The following is a 22,122-nucleotide window of genomic DNA, read 5'->3' as shown; positions in this document are numbered from 1 at the left end:
AAGGAAAGCAAGTGAACTCCAAAAGGTTGTATTGTTAAGTGATTATCTTACATCAAACACTGCTATGATTGAGAGTGGTTTAGTTTCCCTGATTATCTGTCTGTTTAGCATGGTTTCTTTTCTGTAATTCAATAAGCAAGATGCTTGATCATTCACAACATTTTTCTCTTCAAAACTTGTTTGCACTCAATGTTCAAAAAAATTGCATCACATGGAAGTTCTTTGAAAAGAAGGATTGAGGAATTAAACAATTTTGAGGCAAGCAAAAGATTAGGAGAAGTGGTGGTTCTAGTCGTATGATTATGTATTGAGGTTGCATGCTTGTGAAAACTTGCATGGGAGCTCATAGGCGGGACATGAAGTTCAAAGAAGTATTGTGGAGATTCTCAAAAACTTATTGATCCAAGAAGCAGCAAACAAAACAAAAGAAAGAAGAAACAATGACTCAAAGAGTTGTTAGCCTAGTAAAATGCTTGTGGTTGAGTTGTGTCAAAGAAAGAGGCTTGAGCAAGTAAATCCTTAGGGGTGCTTCAACACCTAATACCTTAAAACCACCTGGTTTAGGAGTATTGATTGAAAGCTTATCTAAAGAGCCGTTTTGAGACATGACACTTAGAGTCGAGGCCAAAGCACAGAAACTATAAGCTGCTTCAAGGTGACTACATATAAAGAGATCTCCATGATACCATTTGGATGAAAATCCTAAGACCTAAGACTCCCAATATGTGAGGACTAGTGAGCACTGAAACCCTTGCATGAGCATATGATTTAGATTTCACCCCACTGACACTTAATCACTTCACTCACAGGACCTTACAATTTATTCTTCAATCCGTCTTAAGTAAAAGAACCTATAAGCATAATTCATTTCTTGCTTGGGGACAAGCAAGCTTTAAGTTTGGTGTTGTGATGACAAGTCATCTTAGCCTAGTTTCACTAGTCTTTTTCTTTTGTTTTCACTTGAATTATGCACTTTCTTGAGCCAAAAGCAAGCCAATTGGGTAGATTTTCATGTTTCCTTTGATTTAATCAACCATGTATGAATTCATGCTATTTCATGAGGTTTTATGCTATAATTGTCACATATTATGATAAAATGAATATCTCATGATTTTAAGCATAGGTTTGATGTGTTTGGTTGATTAATGATAGGTGAAGAAAGCTTGGAGAAAGGTTGAAGCAAGAAGGAATGGCTAGGAGTAAAGAGAGGACAATGGAATAAGTGAAAATGAACCAGGAAGCAAAAAGCTGGACCTAAAGTTAGCCTCAAACTTTTGCACAAACTTTTGGGTGAAAAGTTAGCCCCAACGTTAGCCCCTAACTTTTGGGCTAACGTTGGAACTTGAAAATCACTCCCTGGGCACCAAAAGTTTGCGCCAACGTTAGCCCCTAACTTTTGGGCTAACGTTGGCACATGAAAATCACCCCTGGGCACCAAAAGTTTGCGCCAACGTTAGCCCCTAACTTGGTAGCTAACGTTGGCATGAGAAAAACCTCCCTGGCCACCAAAAGTTTGCGCCAACGTTAGCCCCTAACTTTTGGGCTAACGTTGGCACATGAAAAATACAAGGGGAGGAGCAAAAGTTTGCGCCAACGTTAGCCTCTAACTTTTGGGCTAACGTTGGCGCCATAAGTACACATTAGGAGGCCAACGTTGGAGCAAAAGTTAGACCCCTAACTTTTGTCCCAACGTGGATAGCAGCAAGTTATGGTGGCTGATATGAAAAGTTGGAGCAAAAGTTAGCCCCTAACTTTTGCTCAAACTTTTACTCCAACTTTTGCAAAACTCCAACCCGGTTCATTTGGTTTACTTTGGTTCTTCTCCAAACTCCAAGAGCAATCAACCAAGGCCTCTTTCAACCCAATTCCACCAAGAGCAAAGGCCCAACTCAAGGCTTGAAGATCATTTGAAGAAAGTGTATAAATAGGATAGAATTCAAGTTCTTCGGGGAGCTTTCCCTTTGAATTTTCATAATAGTTTTCGGAGAGCTTTGGATATTGAGTGATCTTTAATTTCTTAGTCTTGGGGAAGGAGAATTCACTTCTCTTCCTCTTAGTTTTATTGCTTTCAATTTCAATTACAATTGTCTTGGATCTTAGGTTGGAGAATTGAAGAAATTCTATTTCAAGCTCATCCTTGGATCTATCTGCTTTATTTACTGCTTGATTGAATTTAATTTCGGTTAATTGCTCTTCATCTACTTTCCTTGCAATTTACAATTCCCTTGTAATTGTTCTTGTTGGATCTAGGAAGGCATTGAGATTTAGACTCAGTTTTCTAGTCTCTGGGTCTTGAGATCTGAACTTTCAATTTCTAATTCTCTGTTTACTGTTTTCATGTTCATTTACTTTTCTGCTTCAAGATCCGATTTAACCCAAACCCTCTTCTACTTCTCTGCGTGATGCAAATTTACTTTTCCTTGTTTAATTTCTGCAAATCCAAGTCCCAATCCCCTTTACAATTCAAGTCATTTCCATTTCTTGCACTTTAAGATTCCTCAATTTACATTTCTTGCATTCTAAGTTTCTGCCATTCAATTTCTTGTTCTTTAAGATTCAGCAATTTATTTCCTGTTCTCTTTAATTCCATGCAATTTAATTTCTGCAAATCACAAAACACTCAACCAAATCTTGATTCGCCTGACTAAATTAACCACTAAGCTAAAATTGCTCAATCCTTCAATCCCTGTGGGATCGACCTCACTCCCGTGAGTTTTTATTACTTGATGCGACCCGGTACACTTGCCGATTAGATTTGTGTGTTTTGGGAGAAATTCATTTTTCCACCAAAATACTCATCAAGTTTTTGGCGCCGTTGCCGGGGATTGAATAGATTGACAATGATTAAGTGAGGTGGTAGTTTAGATCAAGCACTTTTTCTTTAATTTTGACTAACCCACTAACTGTTTGAATTTTTGCCTAAACTAACACTAACTTTGCTCTCTCAGTAGAGTACATTGCTTTTCTGGTTCTGTGTCTATTTCTTGTTGTTCTGTACAACAAAAGCAATTTTCTTCTGATTTTCCTTCAAAGCCTATTAACTGTTTGACACATTGTGTCAACTAATCCCCTGACTACATTCTGGCATGAGAATATCCAATCTTCATTTGGATTGTTTGTGATTGTACAGGTCATGGAGGAAAGGAATCCTACAGCAAGAGGAGAAAAATTGAGGCATTATGATTTTTAGCCTCCATAATCAAAGAGCAAGATGTCAAGCTAGTGACAATAAAAGAGCGCTTGTTGGGAGGCAACCCAACCTGAGGTAGTTCTCTTTTCATATCTATTTCAATAAAAAGGTTAAGTAGTTTTATCTATAATGCAAGAAGCTAAGTTTGGTGTTGCACACCAAAACAATCTAAAGGAGAATGCAGGATTTTAAGTTTGGTGTTTCACCAAAATCCCATTATAAAACACATTCTCACTTTCTGCATAATGCTGGCTTCAAGCATGTTGGATGAACTAGTTAACTATTCTGCTGTTTCCTAGTTTTCAGTTTTATTGCCTTTGAAAAAGAAGAAGAAAAGAAAAAAAAATTATCACACATGGTTAATTTGATGCATGAAAACCATTGGCAAGGTATTAAGTTTGGTGTTCCCACACCAAAGTAAGTTCAAAAGCCCATAAATAAATCAGCCAGACTAACTATTGTTTCCAAGTGCTTGGGGAACAAGCAACTTTCAATATCATTGCAGAGGTCCATACAAGCTTTTGGAAGGATTAAGCATCATCAACCAAAGAAACAAGAGATGAACCTAAAGGCCAGCAATGATGATGCTGAGAAGAAGGAAAGCAAGTGAACTCCAAAAGGTTGTATTGTTAAGTGATTATCTTACATCAAACACTGCTATGATTGAGAGTGGTTTAGTTTCCCTGATTATCTGTCTGTTTAGCATGGTTTCTTTTCTGTAATTCAATAAGCAAGATGCTTGATCATTCACAACATTTTTCTCTTCAAAACTTGTTTGCACTCAATGTTCAAAAAAATTGCATCACATGGAAGTTCTTTGAAAAGAAGGATTGAGGAATTAAACAATTTTGAGGCAAGCAAAAGATTAGGAGAAGTGGTGGTTCTAGTCGTATGATTATGTATTGAGGTTGCATGCTTGTGAAAACTTGCATGGGAGCTCATAGGCGGGACATGAAGTTCAAAGAAGTATTGTGGAGATTCTCAAAAACTTATTGATCCAAGAAGCAGCAAACAAAACAAAAGAAAGAAGAAACAATGACTCAAAGAGTTGTTAGCCTAGTAAAATGCTTGTGGTTGAGTTGTGTCAAAGAAAGAGGCTTGAGCAAGTAAATCCTTAGGGGTGCTTCAACACCTAATACCTTAAAACCACCTGGTTTAGGAGTATTGATTGAAAGCTTATCTAAAGAGCCGTTTTGAGACATGACACTTAGAGTCGAGGCCAAAGCACAGAAACTATAAGCTGCTTCAAGGTGACTACATATAAAGAGATCTCCATGATACCATTTGGATGAAAATCCTAAGACCTAAGACTCCCAATATGTGAGGACTAGTGAGCACTGAAACCCTTGCATGAGCATATGATTTAGAGTTCACCCCACTGACACTTAATCACTTCACTCACAGGACCTTACAATTTATTCTTCAATCCGTCTTAAGTAAAAGAACCTATAAGCATAATTCATTTCTTGCTTGGGGACAAGCAAGCTTTAAGTTTGGTGTTGTGATGACAAGTCATCTTAGCCTAGTTTCACTAGTCTTTTTCTTTTGTTTTCACTTGAATTATGCACTTTCTTGAGCCAAAAGCAAGCCAATTGGGTAGATTTTCATGTTTCCTTTGATTTAATCAACCATGTATGAATTCATGCTATTTCATGAGGTTTTATGCTATAATTGTCACATATTATGATAAAATGAATATCTCATGATTTTAAGCATAGGTTTGATGTGTTTGGTTGATTAATGATAGGTGAAGAAAGCTTGGAGAAAGGTTGAAGCAAGAAGGAATGGCTAGGAGTAAAGAGAGGACAATGGAATAAGTGAAAATGAACCAGGAAGCAAAAAGCTGGACCTAAAGTTAGCCTCAAACTTTTGCACAAACTTTTGGGTGAAAAGTTAGCCCCAACGTTAGCCCCTAACTTTTGGGCTAACGTTGGAACTTGAAAATCACTCCCTGGGCACCAAAAGTTTGCGCCAACGTTAGCCCCTAACTTTTGGGCTAACGTTGGCACATGAAAATCACCCCTGGGCACCAAAAGTTTGCGCCAACGTTAGCCCCTAACTTGGTAGCTAACGTTGGCATGAGAAAAACCTCCCTGGCCACCAAAAGTTTGCGCCAACGTTAGCCCCTAACTTTTGGGCTAACGTTGGCACATGAAAAATACAAGGGGAGGAGCAAAAGTTTGCGCCAACGTTAGCCTCTAACTTTTGGGCTAACGTTGGCGCCATAAGTACACATTAGGAGGCCAACGTTGGAGCAAAAGTTAGACCCCTAACTTTTGTCCCAACGTGGATAGCAGCAAGTTATGGTGGCTGATATGAAAAGTTGGAGCAAAAGTTAGCCCCTAACTTTTGCTCAAACTTTTACTCCAACTTTTGCAAAACTCCAACCCGGTTCATTTGGTTTACTTTGGTTCTTCTCCAAACTCCAAGAGCAATCAACCAAGGCCTCTTTCAACCCAATTCCACCAAGAGCAAAGGCCCAACTCAAGGCTTGAAGATCATTTGAAGAAAGTGTATAAATAGGATAGAATTCAAGTTCTTCGGGGAGCTTTCCCTTTGAATTTTCATAATAGTTTTCGGAGAGCTTTGGATATTGAGTGATCTTTAATTTCTTAGTCTTGGGGAAGGAGAATTCACTTCTCTTCCTCTTAGTTTTATTGCTTTCAATTTCAATTACAATTGTCTTGGATCTTGGGTTGGAGAATTGAAGAAATTCTATTTCAATCTTATCCTTGGATCTCTCTGCTTTATTTACTGCTTGATTGAATTTAATTTCGGTTAATTGCTCTTCATCTACTTTCCTTGCAATTTACAATTCCCTTGCAATTGTTCTTGTTGGATCTAGGAAGGCATTGAGATCTAGACTCGGTTTTCTAGTCTCTGGGTCCTGAGATCTGAACTTTCAATTTCTAATTCTCTGTTTACTGTTTTCATGTTCATTTACTTTTCTGCTTCAAGATCCGATTTAACCCAAACCCTCTTCTACTTCTCTGCGTGATGCAAATTTACTTTTCCTTGTTTAATTTCTGCAAATCCAAGTCCCAATCCCCTTTACAATTCAAGTCATTTACATTTCTTGCACTTTAAGATTCCGCAATTTACATTTCTTGCATTCTAAGTTTCTGCCATTCAATTTCTTGTTCTTTAAGATTCAGCAATTTATTTCCTGTTCTCTTTAATTCCATGCAATTTAATTTCTGTAAATCACAAAACACTCAACCAAATCTTGATTCGCTTGACTAAATTAACCACTAAGCTAAAATTGCTCAACCCTTCAATCCCTGTGGGATCGACCTCACTCCCGTGAGTTTTTATTACTTGATGCGACCCGGTACACTTGCCGGTTAGATTTGTGTGTTTTGGGAGAAATTCATTTTTCCACCAAAATACTCATCACCTCTCTCATGGTTCTTTGATCTTCTCTAATTTCATGGAGGAGGATGGAATGCTCTTGGTGCTCCATCCTTAGTTGTCCCATGTTGGAACTTAATTCTCCTAGGGAGGTGTTGATTTGCTCCCAATAGTTTTGTGGAGGAAGATGCATCCCTTGAGGCATCTCAGGGATTTCATGATGAGGAATTTCCTCATGCTCTTGATGAGGTTCTCTTGTTTTCTGCATCCTTTTCTTAGTGATGGGTTTGTCCTCATCAATGAGTATGTCTCCCTCTATGTCAATTCCAACCGAATCGCAAAGGTGACAAATAAGATGAGGGAAGGCTAACCTTGCCAAAGGGGAGGACTTATCTGCCATCTTGTAGAGTTCTTGGGATATAACCTCATGAACTTCCACTTCCTCTCTAATCATGATGCTATGTATCATGATAGCCCGGTCTATAGTAGCTTCAGACCGGTTGCTAGTGGGAATGATTGAGCGTTGGATGAACTCCAACCATCCCCTAGCCACGGGCTTGAGGTCATGCCTTCTTAGTTGAACCGGCTTCCCTCTTGAATCTCTCTTCCATTGAGCACCCTCTTCACATATGTCCATGAGGACTTGGTCCAACCTTTGATCAAAGTTGACCCTTCTAGTGTAGGGGTGTGCATCTCCTTGCATCATGGGCAAGTTGAATTCCAACCTTACATTTCTCGGACTAAAATCCAAGTATTTCTCTCGGACCATTGTAAGCCAATTCTTGGGGTCCAGGTTCACACTTTGATCATGGTTCTTGGTGATCCATGCGTTGGCATCGAACTCTTGAACCATTAAGATTCCGACTTGTTGAATGGGGTTGGTGAGAACTTCCCAACCTCTTCTTCGGATCTCATGTCAGATCTCCGGATACTCATTCTTTTTGAGTTTGAAAGGGACCTCGGGGATCACCTTCTTCTTGGCCACAACTTCATAGAAGTGGTCTTGATGCACCCTTGAGAGGAATTTCTCCATCTCCCATGACTCAGAGGTGGAAGCTTTTGCCTTCCCTTTCCTCTTTCTAGAGGTTTCTCCGGTCTTTGGTGCCATAAATGGTTATGGAAAAACTAAAAGCTTTAGCTTTTACCATACCAAATTTAGAAGGTTGCTCATCCTCGAGCAAAAGATGAAAGAAGAGATTAGAAAAAGAAGAAATAGAGGAGATGGAGTGGGCTTTGTGTTTCGGCCAAAGGGGGAGAAGTGGTGTTTAGGTTGTGTGAAAATGAAGGAGTGAAGATGGGTTTATATAGGGGTGAGAGGGGTGTGTATGGTTCGGCTATAGAGGGTGGGTTTGGGAAGGAAAGTGGTTTGAATTTGAATGGTGAGGTAGGTGGGGTTTTATGGAGGATGGATGTGAGTGGTGAAGAGAATGGTAGGATTTGATAGGTGAGGGATTTTTGGGGAAGAGGTGTTGAGGTGATTGGTGAATGGGTGAAGAAGAGAGAGAGTGGTGGGGTAGGTGGGGATCCTGTGGGGTCCACAGATCCTGAGGTGTTAAGGATATCTCATCCTTGCACCAAGTGGCGTGCAAAATGCCCCTTTCTGCCAATCCTGGCGTTAAACACCAGGCTGCTGCCCATTTTTGGCGTTTAACACCAGCTTCTTGCCCATTTCTGGCGTTAAACGCCAGTCTGGTGCCCTTTTCTGGCGTTAAACGCCCAGAATGGTGCCAGACTGGGCGTTTAACGCCCATTCTGCTACCTTTACTGGCGTTTAAATGCCAGTAACTATCTCCTCCAGGGTGTTCTATTTTTCATTATGTTTTTCACTTTGTTTTTGCTTTCTCAATTGTTTTTGTGACTTCACATGATCATCAACCTACAGAAAACATAAAATAACAATAGAAAATAAAAAATTAACATAGATAAGTAAAAATTAGGTTGCCTCCCAACAAGCACTTCTTTAATGTCAATAGCTTGACAGTGGCTCTCATGGAACCTCACAGATGTTCAGAGCAATGTTAGAACCTCCCAACACCAAACTTAGAGTTTGAATGTGGGGGTTCAACACCAAACTTAAAGTTTGGTTGTGGCCTTCCAACACCAAACTTAGAGTTTGACTGTGGGGGCTCTGTTTGACTCTGTATTGAGAGAAGCTCTTCATGCTTCCTCTCCATGGTTACAGAGGGATATCCTTGAGCTTTAAATACAAGGGAGTCTTCATTCACTTGAATGATCAATTCTCCTCTGTCAACATCAATCACAGCTTTTGCTGTGGCTAGGAAGGGTCTGCCAAGGATGATGGATTCATCCATACACTTCCCAGTTTCTAGGATTATGAAATCAGCAGGGATGTAATGGTCTTCAACCTTTACCAAGACATCCTCTACAAGCCCATACGCCTGTTTCTTTGAATTGTCTGCCATCTCCAGTGAGATTCTTGTAGCTTGTACCTCAATGATCCCTAGCTTCTCTATTACAGAGAGAGGCATAAGGTTTATGCTTGACCCTAGGTCACACAGAGCCTTTTCAAAGGTCATGGTGCCTATGGTACAAGGGGTTAAGAACTTTCCAGGGTCCTGTCTCTTTTGAGGTAATCTCTGCCTAGTCAAGTCATCCAGTTCTTTGATGAGCAATGAAGGTTCATTCTCCCAAGTCTCATTACCAAATAACTTTGCATTTAGCTTCATGATTGCTCCAAGGTACTTAGCAACTTGCTCTTCAGTGACATCTTCATCCTCTTCAGAGGAAGAATACTCATCAGAGCTTATGAAAGGCAGAAGTAAATTCAATGGAATCTCTATGGTCTCAGAATGAGCCTCAGATTCCCATGGTTCCTCATTAGGGAACTCCATGGAGGTCAGTGGACGTCCATTGAGGTCTTCCTTAGTAGAGATTACTGCCTCTTCCTCCTCTCCAGGTTCGGCCATGTGAGACGTGTTTATGGCCTTGCACTCTCTCTTTGGATTCTCTTCTGTATTGCTTGGGAGAGTTCTAGGAGGGAGTTCAGTAATTTTCTTACTCAGCTGACCCAATTGTGCCTCCAAATTTCCAATGGAGGACCTTGTTTCAGTCATGAAACTTTGAGTGGTTTTGATTAGATCAGAGACAATGGTTGTTAAGTCAGAGGGGTTTTGCTTAGAATTCTCTGTCTGTTGCTGAGAAGATGATAGAAAAGGCTTGCTATTGCTAAACCTGTTTCTTCCACCATTATTGTTGTTGAAACCTTATTGAGGTCTCTGTTGATCCTTCCATGAGAGATTTGGATGATTTCTCCATGAAGGATTATAGGTGTTTCCATAGGATTCTCCCATGTAATTCACCTCTTCCATTGCTGGGTTCTCAAGATCATAAGCTTTTTCTTCATAGGAAGCTTCCTTAGTACTACCTGTTGCTGCTTGCATTTCAGATAGACTCTGAGAAATCATATTGACTTGTTGGGCCAATATTTTATTCTGAGCCAATATGGCATTCAGAGTATCAATCTCAAGAACTCCTTTCTTCTGAGTTGACTCATTATTCACGGGATTCCTTTCAGAGGTGTACATGAATTGGTTATTTGCAACCATTTCATTGAGTTCTTGAGCTTCTGTAGGCGTCTTCTTCAGATGAAGAGATCCTCCAGCAGAGCTATCCAATGACATCTTGGATTGTTCAAACAGACCATCATAGAATATACCTATGATGCTCCATTCCGAAAGCGTATCAGAAGGGCACCTTCTGATCAATTGCTTGTATCTTTCCCAAGCTTCATAGAGGGATTCTCCATCCTTCTGTCTAAAGGTTTGGACTTCCACTCTAAGCTTACTCAATTTTTGAGGTGGAAAGAACTTTGCCAAGAAGGCATTGACTAGCTTTTCCCAAGAGTTCAGGCTTTCTTTAGGTTGTGAGTCCAACCATGTCCTAGCTCTGTCTCTTACAACAAAAGGAAAAAGCATAAGTCGGTAGATTTCAGAGTCAACCCCATTGGTATTGACAGTGTCACAGATTTGCAAGAATTCAGCTAAGAACTGATGAGGATCTTCTAATAGAAGTCCATGAAACTTGCAATTCTGTTGCATTAGAGAAACTAATTGACGCTTAAGCTCAAAGTTGTTTGCTCCAATGGCAGGGATTGAGATGCTTCTCCCATAGAAATCAGGAGTAGGTGCAGTAAAGTCACCAAGCACCTTCCTTGCATTGTTGGCATTGTTGTTTTCGGCTGCCATGGTTTCTTCTTCTTTGAAGAGCTCTGTTAGGCCCTCTAAAAAGAATTGTTCTTTAGCTTCTCTTATTTTTCTCTTCAAGGTCCTTTCAGGTTCAGGATCAGCTTGAACAAGTATGCCTTTATCTTTGTTTATGCTCATATGAAAGGGAAGAGAACAAGAAAGTAGGGAATCATCTATGTCACAGTATAGAGATTCCTTGAGGTGTCAGAGGAAAAGAAGAATAGAAGGAGGAGGTGGAGAAGAGGGAATTCGAACTTATCAAGAGGGATAGAGTTCGAATTGCACCTTGATGAGGAGTCTTAGTCCCTTAAATAGAAGGATGTGAAAAGAGGGGAAGAATTTTCAAAAATAATTTAAAAAGATTTTGAAATAATTAAAAAGAAATTTGAAAATTTGATTGAGATTTTCGAAAACTAAGATTGGGAAAGAAATAAAGTGATTTTTGAAAAAGATTTTGAAATTAGAAAAAGATATGATTGAAAAAATTAATTTTGAAAAAGACGTGATTGAAAAGATATGTTTGAAAAGATATGATTGAAAATCAATTTAGAAAAAGAAAGTTTTTAAAATTAAAGTTGATTACTTGACTAACAAGAAATTAAAAGATATGATTTTAAAATTTAAAGTTTGATCCTTTCTCGATAGGCAAGTAACGACTTGAAAATTTTTGAAGTGAATCTTGAATTGAAGCAAGGATCTTTGAAAATAGTAAAAATAAATATAAAAGGGAAAGAAATTGATTTTGAAAGAGATATGATTGAAAAGATATGATTTGAAAAAGATTTGATTTTGAAAAATTATGAAAACTTGAAAAAATGTGAATTAAAAACAAAATCTTCCCTCTAGTGTCATCCTGGCGTGAAACGCCCAGAATGGTGCCCATTCTGGCGTTTAACGCCCAAATCTCTACCTTTTTGGGCATTAAACGCCCAACCAGGTACCTTGCCTGGTGTTTAAACACCAGTTTTCCTTCTTCACTGGGCGTTTTGAACGCCCAGCTTTTTTTGTTTGATTCCTCTGCTGAATGTTCTGAATCTTCAATTCTCTGTATTATTGACTTGAAAAGACACAATTTTGAAAATATTTTTGAATTTTTGATGATGATAAACAACAATAAAAAATGCAACTAAGATCAAATAACCAATGCATGCAAGACACCAAACTTAAAAGTTTGTATACTAAGGGCTATAACAATGTAAAAATGCATGTAAGAAACAACAAAACACACAAAACAAGAGAATTTAAAGATCAGAGCAATGAAGTCATCAAGAACAACTTGAAGATTAATGAAGAACATAATGCATATATTCAAAAAATGCAAGAAGAATAAAAACATGCAATTGACACCAAACGTAAAAATTGATACTAGACTCAAACAAAAAACATAAAATATTTTTGGTTTTTACGGTTTTATAAATTTTTTTGTGATTTTCGAAACTTATATGGAAAAGAAAATAAAGAGAATCAAAACTTTTAATAAGAATTCCAGGAATCATGCAATGTTAGTCTAAAGCTTCAGTCTAAAAAGATTAGACATGTTTGGCCAAGCTTCAGCAGGACATTACATTCAATAGCTAAATTGATGAGAATCAATCAGCTTTTGTGATGATAAGAACATCACCTTGAAACTCTAGAATTCATTCTTTAAAATTCTGAAAAGTACCTAATCTAAGCAACAAGATGAACCGTCAGTTGTCCAAACTCGAACAATCCCCGGCAACGGTGCCAAAAACTTGGTGCACAAAATTGTGATCATCAATGGCGCCAACAACTTGGTGTGGCACACTTGTAATCTCAACTCTTTTATCACAACTCCGCATAACTAACTAGCAAGTGCACTGGGTCGATCCCACGGAGACTGTCGGCTTGAAGCAAGCTATGGTCATCTTGTAAATCTCAGTCAGGCGGATTCAAATGGTTATGGAGTTTAAGTTGATAAACATAAAATAAGGATAGAGATACTTATGTAATTCATTGGTGGATTTCAGATAAGCGTATGAAGATGCTTTGTTCCCCTTGAACTTCTGCTTTCCTATTGCCTTCTTCCAATCATTCATACTCCTTTCCATGGCAAGCTTTATGTTGGGCATCACCGTTGTCAATGGCTACATCCCATCTTCTCAGTGAAAATGGTCCTAATGCTCTGTCACAGCATCGGCTAATCAGCTGTCCGTTCTCGATCATGTCGGAATAGGATCCATTGATCCTTTTAAGTCTGTCACACCCCCCACAATTGCGAGTTTGAAGCTCATCACAGTCATCCCTTCCTAGATCCTACTTGGAATACCACAGACAAGGTTTATACTTTCCGGATCTCAGGAATGGCCGCCAATAATTCTAGCCTATACCACGAAGGTTCCAATCTTAGATTAGAAACCCAAGAGATACGCATTCAAGCCATTGCTAGTAGAACAGAGGTGTTTGTCAAGCACATGTTCATAAGTGAGAATGATGATGAGTGTCACGGATCATCACATTCATCAAGTTGAAGAACGAATGAATATCTTGGAGAAGAAATAGACTTGAGTTGAATAGAAAAACAATAGTACTTTGTATTAATTCATGAAGAACAGCAGAGCTCCACACCTTAATCTATGGTGTGTAGAAACTCCACCGTTGAAAATACATAAGAACAAATAGTGTAAGCATGGCCGAATGGCTAGCCTCAAAGGTCTAAGGACTAAATGTCCCAAGATGATGAAAATACAATAGCAAAAGGTCCTATTTATAGAGAACTAGTAGCCTATGGTTTACAAAAATCAATAATTAATGCAGAAATCTTCTTTCGGGCCCACATGGTGTGTGCTTGGGCTGAGCATTGAAGCTTTCATGTGTAGAGACTTTTCCTGGAGTTAAACGCCAGCTTTTGTGCCAGTTTGGGTGTTTAACTCTAGCTTTTGTGCCAGTTTTGGAGTTAAACGCCATAATTCTTGAGCTGACTTGGAATGCCTGTTTGGGCCATCAAATCTCGGGCAAAGTATGGATTATTATATATTGCTGGAAATCCCAGGATGTCTACTTTCTAACGAAATTGAGAGCGCGCCAATTGGGCTTCTGTAGCTCCAGAAAATCCACTTTGAGTGCAGGGAGGTCAGAATCCAACAGCATCTGTAGTACTTTTTCAGCCTCTGAATCAGATTTTTGCTCAGGTCCCTCAATTTCAGCCAGAAAATACCTGAAATCACAGAAAAACACACAAACTCATAGTAAAGTCCAGAAGAGTGATTTTTATTTAAAAACTAATAAAAATATAATAAAGACTAATTAAAATATACTAAAAACATACTAAAAACAATGCCAAAAAGCGTATAAATTATCCGCTCATCAGTGTTGCCATTGCCTCTACCCATTTAGATACATAGTCCACTGCCACCAGAATATAAGTTTTTGAGTATGATGGTGGGAAAGGCCCCATGAAGTCAATACCCCATACATCAAACAACTCAATCTCTAAGATCCCTTGTTGTGGCATGGCATAACCGTGAGGCAGATTACTAGCTCTTTGGCAATGGTCACAGTTACGTACAAACTCTCGGGAGTCTCTATAGAGAGTAGGCCAGTAGAAGCCACAATGGAGAACCTTGGTGGCTGTTTGCTCACCTCCTAAATGTCCTCCATATTGTGATCCATGGCAATGCCATAGGATCTTCTGTGCCTCTTCTCTAGCCACACATCTACGGATTGTAACGACCCAATTTTCAATATGTCTAGATCATATCAGAAACTGAGTGCTACCAATTTGTTTTCCTAATTATTATCTATTATTTATCATATGAGCCTGATTCGCTGTTAAAAAGGTAGTTAATTTGAGAGGTATATTTTTTTTCTTGAAAACGTTTGGATTAATAGACGGAATCATTCATAACCAACTCACAACTGATAACAGATAAAACAGTTATAAGCAATTACACATAAATACATCACAAGCAGCTAGCAACATTCAGCGATCCAGCCTTTATTTAGGTATAGACTTTTAGTTAGAACACCCCTAGATATAGCTAGATAATAACTATATACATAGATATACATACAACATCCCAGGTCCTGACCTGTTCAAGAGGTCCCTAAGCTGGCACCTAGGCTAGCCTAGACTCTATACTCACCTAGTCCCTCTAAACTTCTATAGCGAGGGAAAATACATTCTAAGTCTTCAAAACTCAAGTCCGGTGGAACGTCATCAAAAGGTAGAACATCATCTGTTACTCCTCTGCACGATCAGACATTGCCATATGACGTCTCTCTGGTACCTCATCAGGTAGCCACACAACAGAAGTCTCGTACACAAGATTTAGGTTAAAGTTCACGTACAAATGGGGTACAGACATTGGCTGGTCACACAGTATATACATATTAACAGAGAACGAGATTCACCCTAGACTCAGAAGACTATCTAGAGCGGAATCCTCTTTTCAAACGGTCATCAGCGAACTACAGAAGGATACTCATGCTTCCATCTGAAGGGGGAAGGGAGAGAGAAGGGGTAAGAACTGGGGAGTTCTTAGTAAGGCTGAGGTTGTTAGTTAAGCTCATTAATTCTGTGTCGCTTAGCAGACAAATAGCAGAATACAAAGAAGCAGTAAACAGAAGATACAGATAAATAAAGAAAATAGAAAGTCAGAAATCAGAACACAACAAAGAATACAAGAAAATATAACACAAACCCAAAGAATAGAACACAAACAAAGAAATCACACATTCATACAACAATCATAACAGAGGAAATGCACAACCAAGTATGATGCATGTCTGTCCTATGCAGGCCATGAGCTTACGTGTCGGTTTACATCCTACAGCCCGACATTACCTAGGAACTAGTCCTAGATATGGCTTATTCTCTGTAGGTGAACTTCGGCCTATAGAAATAGCACTCCTGTAAGTGAACTTCGGCTTACAGGAATAGTCTAAGCACAACACAACAACTTTCTATAGGTGAACTTCGGCCTATAGAAATGGCACCTCTATAAGTGAACTTCGGCTTACAGAAATGGTGTCCCTGTAAGTGAACTTTGGCTTACAGGAATCACAACTCTCTCTGTAGGTGAACTCTGGCCTACAGGAGTAACACCCTGAGATACACAACTGATATTCATTGTAGGTGAACTTCGGCCTACAGGAATAACAACTCTCTACTTATTCTGTGAGGTCAAACACACAACTATATAGCTTTTAACTTTTTTCCTTTCTAACATGTCTGCAAGTTTCTAATCCTTTTTCATTACCTGACATACCTCAATTCCTTCTCTTATACCTTTTCTTAGGAGTTTAACAAAGAGAATTAAGAAATTCTAGACTCAGCACTGCCTTCCTGAGTCTTTTAGGAAAAACTGCCTTTTTATCAATATTTTAATATTAAAATAATAATATTTTATTTAACTTTTAAAAATTACATTTTGACCCCTGAACTTTTTAGAAAATACATTTTAAACCCTTAACATTTAATATTTGCACTTTGGCCCCTTAACTTTTCTTTAATTAACTTTCAACCCCAAACTTTTTAATAATTTCATTTTGATCCCAAAATCATCAAAATAAATGTTTTCACATCCTTCCAAAAACTAAAAATATTTTTCCAAAAGTTCATCAGATTTCAGCTTGATTTTCAACCAGTTTTTCAAACTTTTCGGTAATCGATTTTTACCTGATTTTGACCAAACCAAAGAACAACGTTCCAGCCATCAAATACACATCAAAAACAAATCAAATATCATGAATTTCATGGCTGGAAAGCCACGTTTTCCAGCAGCAACAACAACAACTTCAGAACCTTTAAAAACATAATTTTCAAGCATTAAACAACAAGATCTCATGATCAAACCATCACACAAACACTCAAAATAAAGCCTCAAGCAACAAGATCTGATTTAACACTCCAAGAAACAACCAATCATTGATTAATTTACCAAACCTTACCTCCTTTATAGCTGCCAAGAATTGAACAAAGAATAAGCTTCCAAAAGTACTTTTACGCCTATTTTAACATCAAAAACAACTTTAGAACCATATGAACCATGAAGGCTGAAGCTTTATGATGCTGAAAAGAAGGTTATTCTCACCTTAAAGCAGCTAGAAACCATGTTTACTTAGAGCCTATGGTGGTTGAACAAGAGATCCGAAGAGAAAACATGAAGAAAACACCATTAGCTTGAGTTTCCACCATGGCTGAAACTTCAAGGAAGAGGAGCAGCCATCATACCTTGGTTTACTCCTTAAAAATTTTCATAGAAATGAAGAGGAGGAAGAGATGAACATTTTGGTCGGATTAGATTTTTGATAGGGGTTTTAGTTTGAGAAAGAACGGAGGTTGAAGCTCAGGTGTTCATGGAAGTTCTCTTGGTTTTCTCTCATGGAATTCTAGCTTGTTTAGGAAGAAAAATGATAGTAATGATGATGTCTAGGAGACCGTGGGTTAGGATAAGCATTATCCTAAAGTTTGCTGTAAAAATATCTCAATAAAGGATAATTACTAAAGCTAGATGTATTAGAATATAAGTGTTTCTTACTTTTTCCTTAAGAAAGCTTGGCTTGGAGAGAAAGAAAGAAAACATATGGTGGCTAACTCTGGGAGAGCCACGTGTCACTGGGTGCTGACTCATCAGAGTTTAATAATAAAATATTATTCTGGAGATAATTACTAAAATTAGATACATCAGATTACACTACTAAAGGATAAGCATGAGCTTTACTAGTATAAATGATACTAGTAACATGATAATCATCAGAATAAACGATATATGATGAAGCATTAGCATTGCTAAGTTAATCTAGGAATGCCTGTATTATCCATTACCGGTAGATTTTCTAGCTCAGTTATTATATTACTAAACATAGATGAACATTAACCATAGCAGAGAAAATAATAATATAATATTCTAAATAAAATAATAATATACGAATATTATATTAATATAATTTTTCTCTCGAAATTCGAGACCGGCTCGTCACATAAAGATTAACCACGAAAATCAGAATTTTGAAATTCGGACTCGAAGTGGCTCAAAAATGCAACTTTTCACGACGTGCTTACTTAGATCAGGAGAGGTGTCTGGTGCAGTCAAGTTGTTGACTCAGCAGCTTGATGACATAGCACCTGTGCAGCAGAGGTGCTTATATGCACTAAAATTCCTAAAAATTCCATAAAATTTTCGTTTGATCCTGAAAAACCGCTGTTTCTTCGAGGCTAAAAGCTAGGCCGTTACACGGATCATTCCGTCTGCACACCTCTTAAAGAGATATGGTTCATCCCACAAGTAGTATTTTGCATCAAAAATTAATTTTTTTCGTTTGCACCTTGCTGTACTCCTTGGGTATGAATCTCACAGCTTTATAGTTTGCAATGTCTGCAAACCATGGTACTTCTTGAATGGTAAATAGTTGCTCATCCGAAAAGGTTTTAGAGATCTCAGTAGGAGGGAGGAACGCTCCTGCTACTGGTTCTATCCGGGAGAGGTGATCTGCTACTTGGTTCTCTGTCCCTTTTCTGTCTCTTATTTCTATATCAAACACTTGTAGAAGCAACACCCAACTTATTAGTCTGGGTTTTGAATCCTGCTTTGTGAGGAGATATTTTAGAGCAGCATGGTCAGTGTACACAATCACTTTTGATCCTACTAAATAAGATCTGAACTTGTCAATGGCATAAACCACTGCAAGTAACTCCTTTTCTGTGGTTGTGTAATTCCTCTGTGCATCATTTAAAACACGGCTAGCATAATAAATGACATGCAGAAGCTTATTATGCCTCTGTCCTAATATTGCACCAATGGCATGGTCACTGGCATCACACATTAGTTCGAATGGTAATGTCCATTCTGGTGCAGAAATAACTAGTGCTGTGACTAGCTTAGCTTTCTGAATTTCAAACGCCTGTAGACACTCCATGTCAAAGAGAAATGGCGTGTCAGCAGCCAGCAGATTGCTCAGAGGTTTTGTGATTTTTGAAAAATCCTTTATAAGCCTCCTATAGAATCCTGCATGCCCCAGAAAGCTTCTGATTCCCTTAATATTGGCAGGTGGTGGTAATTTTTCAATTACCTCTACCTTAGCTTGATCCACCTCTATTCTCTTGTTCAAAATTTTGTGCCCAAGGACAATTCCTTCAGTCACCATAAAGTGACATTTTTCCCAGTTTAAAACCAGGTTAGTCTCTTAGCACCTTTTTAGAACAAGTGCTAGATGGTCAAGGCAGGAGCTGAATGAGTCTCCGAATATTGAGAAGTCATCCATGAAGACTTCCAAAAACTTCTCTACCATATTAGAGAATATAGAGAGCATGCACTTCTGAAAGGTTGCAGGTGCATTGCACAGACCAAATGGCATCCTTCTATAGGAAAATACTCCAGATGGACATGTGAATGCTGTTTTCTCTTGATCTTGAGGGTCTACTGAAATTTGATTGTAACCTGAATAGACATCCAAAAAGCAGTAGTATTCATGACTTGCTAATCTCTCTAGCATCTGGTCTATGAATGGTAAAGGAAAATGATTCTTCCTGGTGGCTGTATTGAGCCTTCTGTAGTCAATACACATACGCCACCAGTTCATTCTTTTCATTATGAACCACTGCCATGCCTCCCTTTTTGGGGTCAACTTGGACAGGGCTTACCCAGGAGCTATCAGAAATAGGATAAATAATCCCAGCCTCCAATAACTTAGTGACCTCTTTCTGCACCACCTCCTTCATGGCTGGATTTAGCCGCCTCTGTGGTTGAACCACTGGCTTAGCATCATCCTCCAATAGGATCTTGTGCATGCATCTTGCTGGGCTAATACCCTTAAGATCACTTATGGACCACTCAAGAGCCGTCTTGTGTGTCTTTAGCACCTGAATTAGTGCTTTCTCTTCCTGTGGATTTAAAGCAGAGCTTATGATCACTGGAAAAGTGTCACCTTCTCCCAGAAATGCATATTTCAGGGATGGTGGTAGTGGTTTGAGCTGGGGTTTAGGAGGCTTGTCCTCTTTCTAAGGAGTTTTCAGAGGTTCTTTCGTTCTCTCTGGTTCCTCCAGATCAGGCTGAACATCCTTAAAAATGTCCTCTAGCTCTGATTCGAGACTCTCAGTCATATTGACCACTTCCACCAAGGAGTCAATAACATCTGTGCTCAGGCAGTCTTTTGGTGTGTCTGGATGCTGCATAGCTTTGACAGCTGGTGCACGAAATTGTGATCTCTGGTAATGGCTCCAAAAACTTGGTGCTCTAATCTCAATTCATAATTTGTCACAACTTCGATACAACTAACCAGCAAGTGCACTGGGTCGTCCAAGTAATAAACCTTATGTGAGTAAGGGTCGATCCCACGGAGATTGTCGGCTTGAAGCAAACTATGGTCACCCTGTAAATCTCAGTCAGGAAGATATCAAAAGGTTATGGAGTTTTCGAAATTAAATAAGAAGTAAACATAAAATAAGGATAGAAATACTTACGTAATTCATTAGTTAGAATTTCAGATAAGCGTATAGAGATGCTTTCGTTCCTCTGAACCTCTGCTTTCCTGCTGCCTTCATCCAATTAATCCTACTCCTTTCCATGGCTGGCTTTATGTAAGGGCATTACTGTTGTCAATGGCTACATCCCATCCTCTTGTGAAAATGGTCCAAATGCTCTGTCACAGCACGGCTAATCATCTGAGGTTCTCGATCATGCTGGAATAGGATTCACCCTCCTTTTGCGTCTGTCACTACGCCCAGCACTCGCGAGTTTGAAGCTCGTCAGAGTCATTCAATCCCAGAGTCCTACTCAGAATATCACAGACAAGGTTTAGACTTTCCGGACTCTCATGAATGCCGCCATCAATCTAGCTTATACCACGAAGATTCTGATTAAGAGATCTAAGAGATACTCATTCAATCTAAGGTAGAACGGAAGTGGTTGTCAGGCACGCGTTCATAGGGAATGATGATGATTGTCACATTCATCACATTCAGGTTGAAGTGCGAATGAATATCTTAGAAGCGGAATAAGTTGAATTGAATAGAAAAACAGTAGTACTTTGCATTAATCTTTGAGGAACAGCAGAGCTCCACACCTTAATCTATGGAGTGCAGAAAGTCTACCGTTGAAAATACATAAGTGATGAAGGTCCAGGCATGGCCGAATGGCCAGCCCCCAAAACGTGATCACAGGATCAAAAATACAATCCAGGATGATCCGAAGATCCCTAATACAATAGTAAAAAGTCCTATTTATAATAAACTAGCTACTAGGGTTTACAGAAGTAAGTAATTGATGCATAAATCCACTTTTGGGGCCCACTTGGTGTGTGCTTGGACTGAGCTTGAATGTTACACGTGCAGAGGCTCTTTCTGGAGTTGAACGCCAGGTTGTAACGTATTTCTGGCGTTCAACTCCGGTTTGTGACTAGTTTCTGGCGTTTAACTCCAGAAAGCAGCATAGAACTGGCGTTCAACGCCCTTTTACGTCATCTAAACTCGTTCAAAGTATGGACTATTATACATTGCTGGAAAGCCCTAGATGTCTACTTTCCAACGCAATTAGAAGCGCGCCATTTTGAGTTCTGTAGCTCCAGAAAATCCACTTTGAGTGCAGGGAGGTCAGAATCCAACAGCATCAGCAGTCCTTCTTCTACCTCTGAATCTGATTTTTGCTCAAGTCCCTCAATTTCAGCCAGAAAATACTTGAAATCACCAAAAAATACACAAACTCATAGTAAAGTCCAGAAATGTGAATTTAAGATAAAAACTAATGAAAACATCCCTAAAAGTAACTAGATTCTACTAAAAACATACTAAAAACAATGCCAAAAAGCGTATAAATTATCCGCTCATCACAACACCAAACTTAAATTGTTTCTTGTCCCCAAGCAACTGAAAATCAAATAGGATAAAAAGAAGAGAATATACTATAAATTCCAAACTATCAATGAGACATAGCTCCAATCAGATGAGCGGGACTTGTAGCTTTTTGCCTCTTGAATAGTTTTGGCATCTCACTATATCCATTGAGGTTCAGAATGATTGGCATCTATAGGAACTCAGAGTTCAGATGGTGTTATTGATTCTCCTAGTTCAGTATGATGATTCTTGAACACAGCTATTTTATGAGTCTTGGTCGTGGCCCTAAGCACTTTGTTTTCCAGTATTACCACCGGATACATAAATGCCACAGACACATAATTGGGTGAACCCTTTCCAGATTGTGACTCAGCTTTGCTAAAGTCCCCAATTAGAGGTGTCCAGGGTTCTTAAGCACACTCTTTTTTTGCTTTGGACCTTGACTTTAACCGCTCAGTCTCAAGTTTTCACGTGACACCTTCACGCCACAAGCACATGGTTAGGGACAGCTTGGTTTAGCCGCTTAGACCAGGATTTTATTCCTTTAGGTCCTCCTATCCATTGATGCTCAAAGCCTTGGGATCCTT

General features: G+C 38.9%; 1 non-coding gene across 1 annotated transcript; it reads left to right on the top strand.

Moving 5' to 3' along the window:
* The first annotated feature begins 10,236 nt into the window (after positions 1 to 10,236).
* Positions 10,237 to 10,344, top strand: LOC148553454 (small nucleolar RNA R71). The gene has a single exon (XR_015892675.1). It is a non-coding gene; the product is annotated as a small nucleolar RNA R71 (small nucleolar RNA).
* Positions 10,345 to 22,122: the final 11,778 nt, after the last annotated feature.

This window comes from Arachis ipaensis, chromosome B7 (genome assembly GCF_059453495.1).
Source record: "Arachis ipaensis isolate K30076 ecotype BB chromosome B7, ASM5945349v1, whole genome shotgun sequence".
Classification (NCBI taxonomy): Eukaryota; Viridiplantae; Streptophyta; class Magnoliopsida; order Fabales; family Fabaceae; genus Arachis; species Arachis ipaensis.
This window is presented reverse-complemented; position numbering and strand designations above follow the sequence as displayed.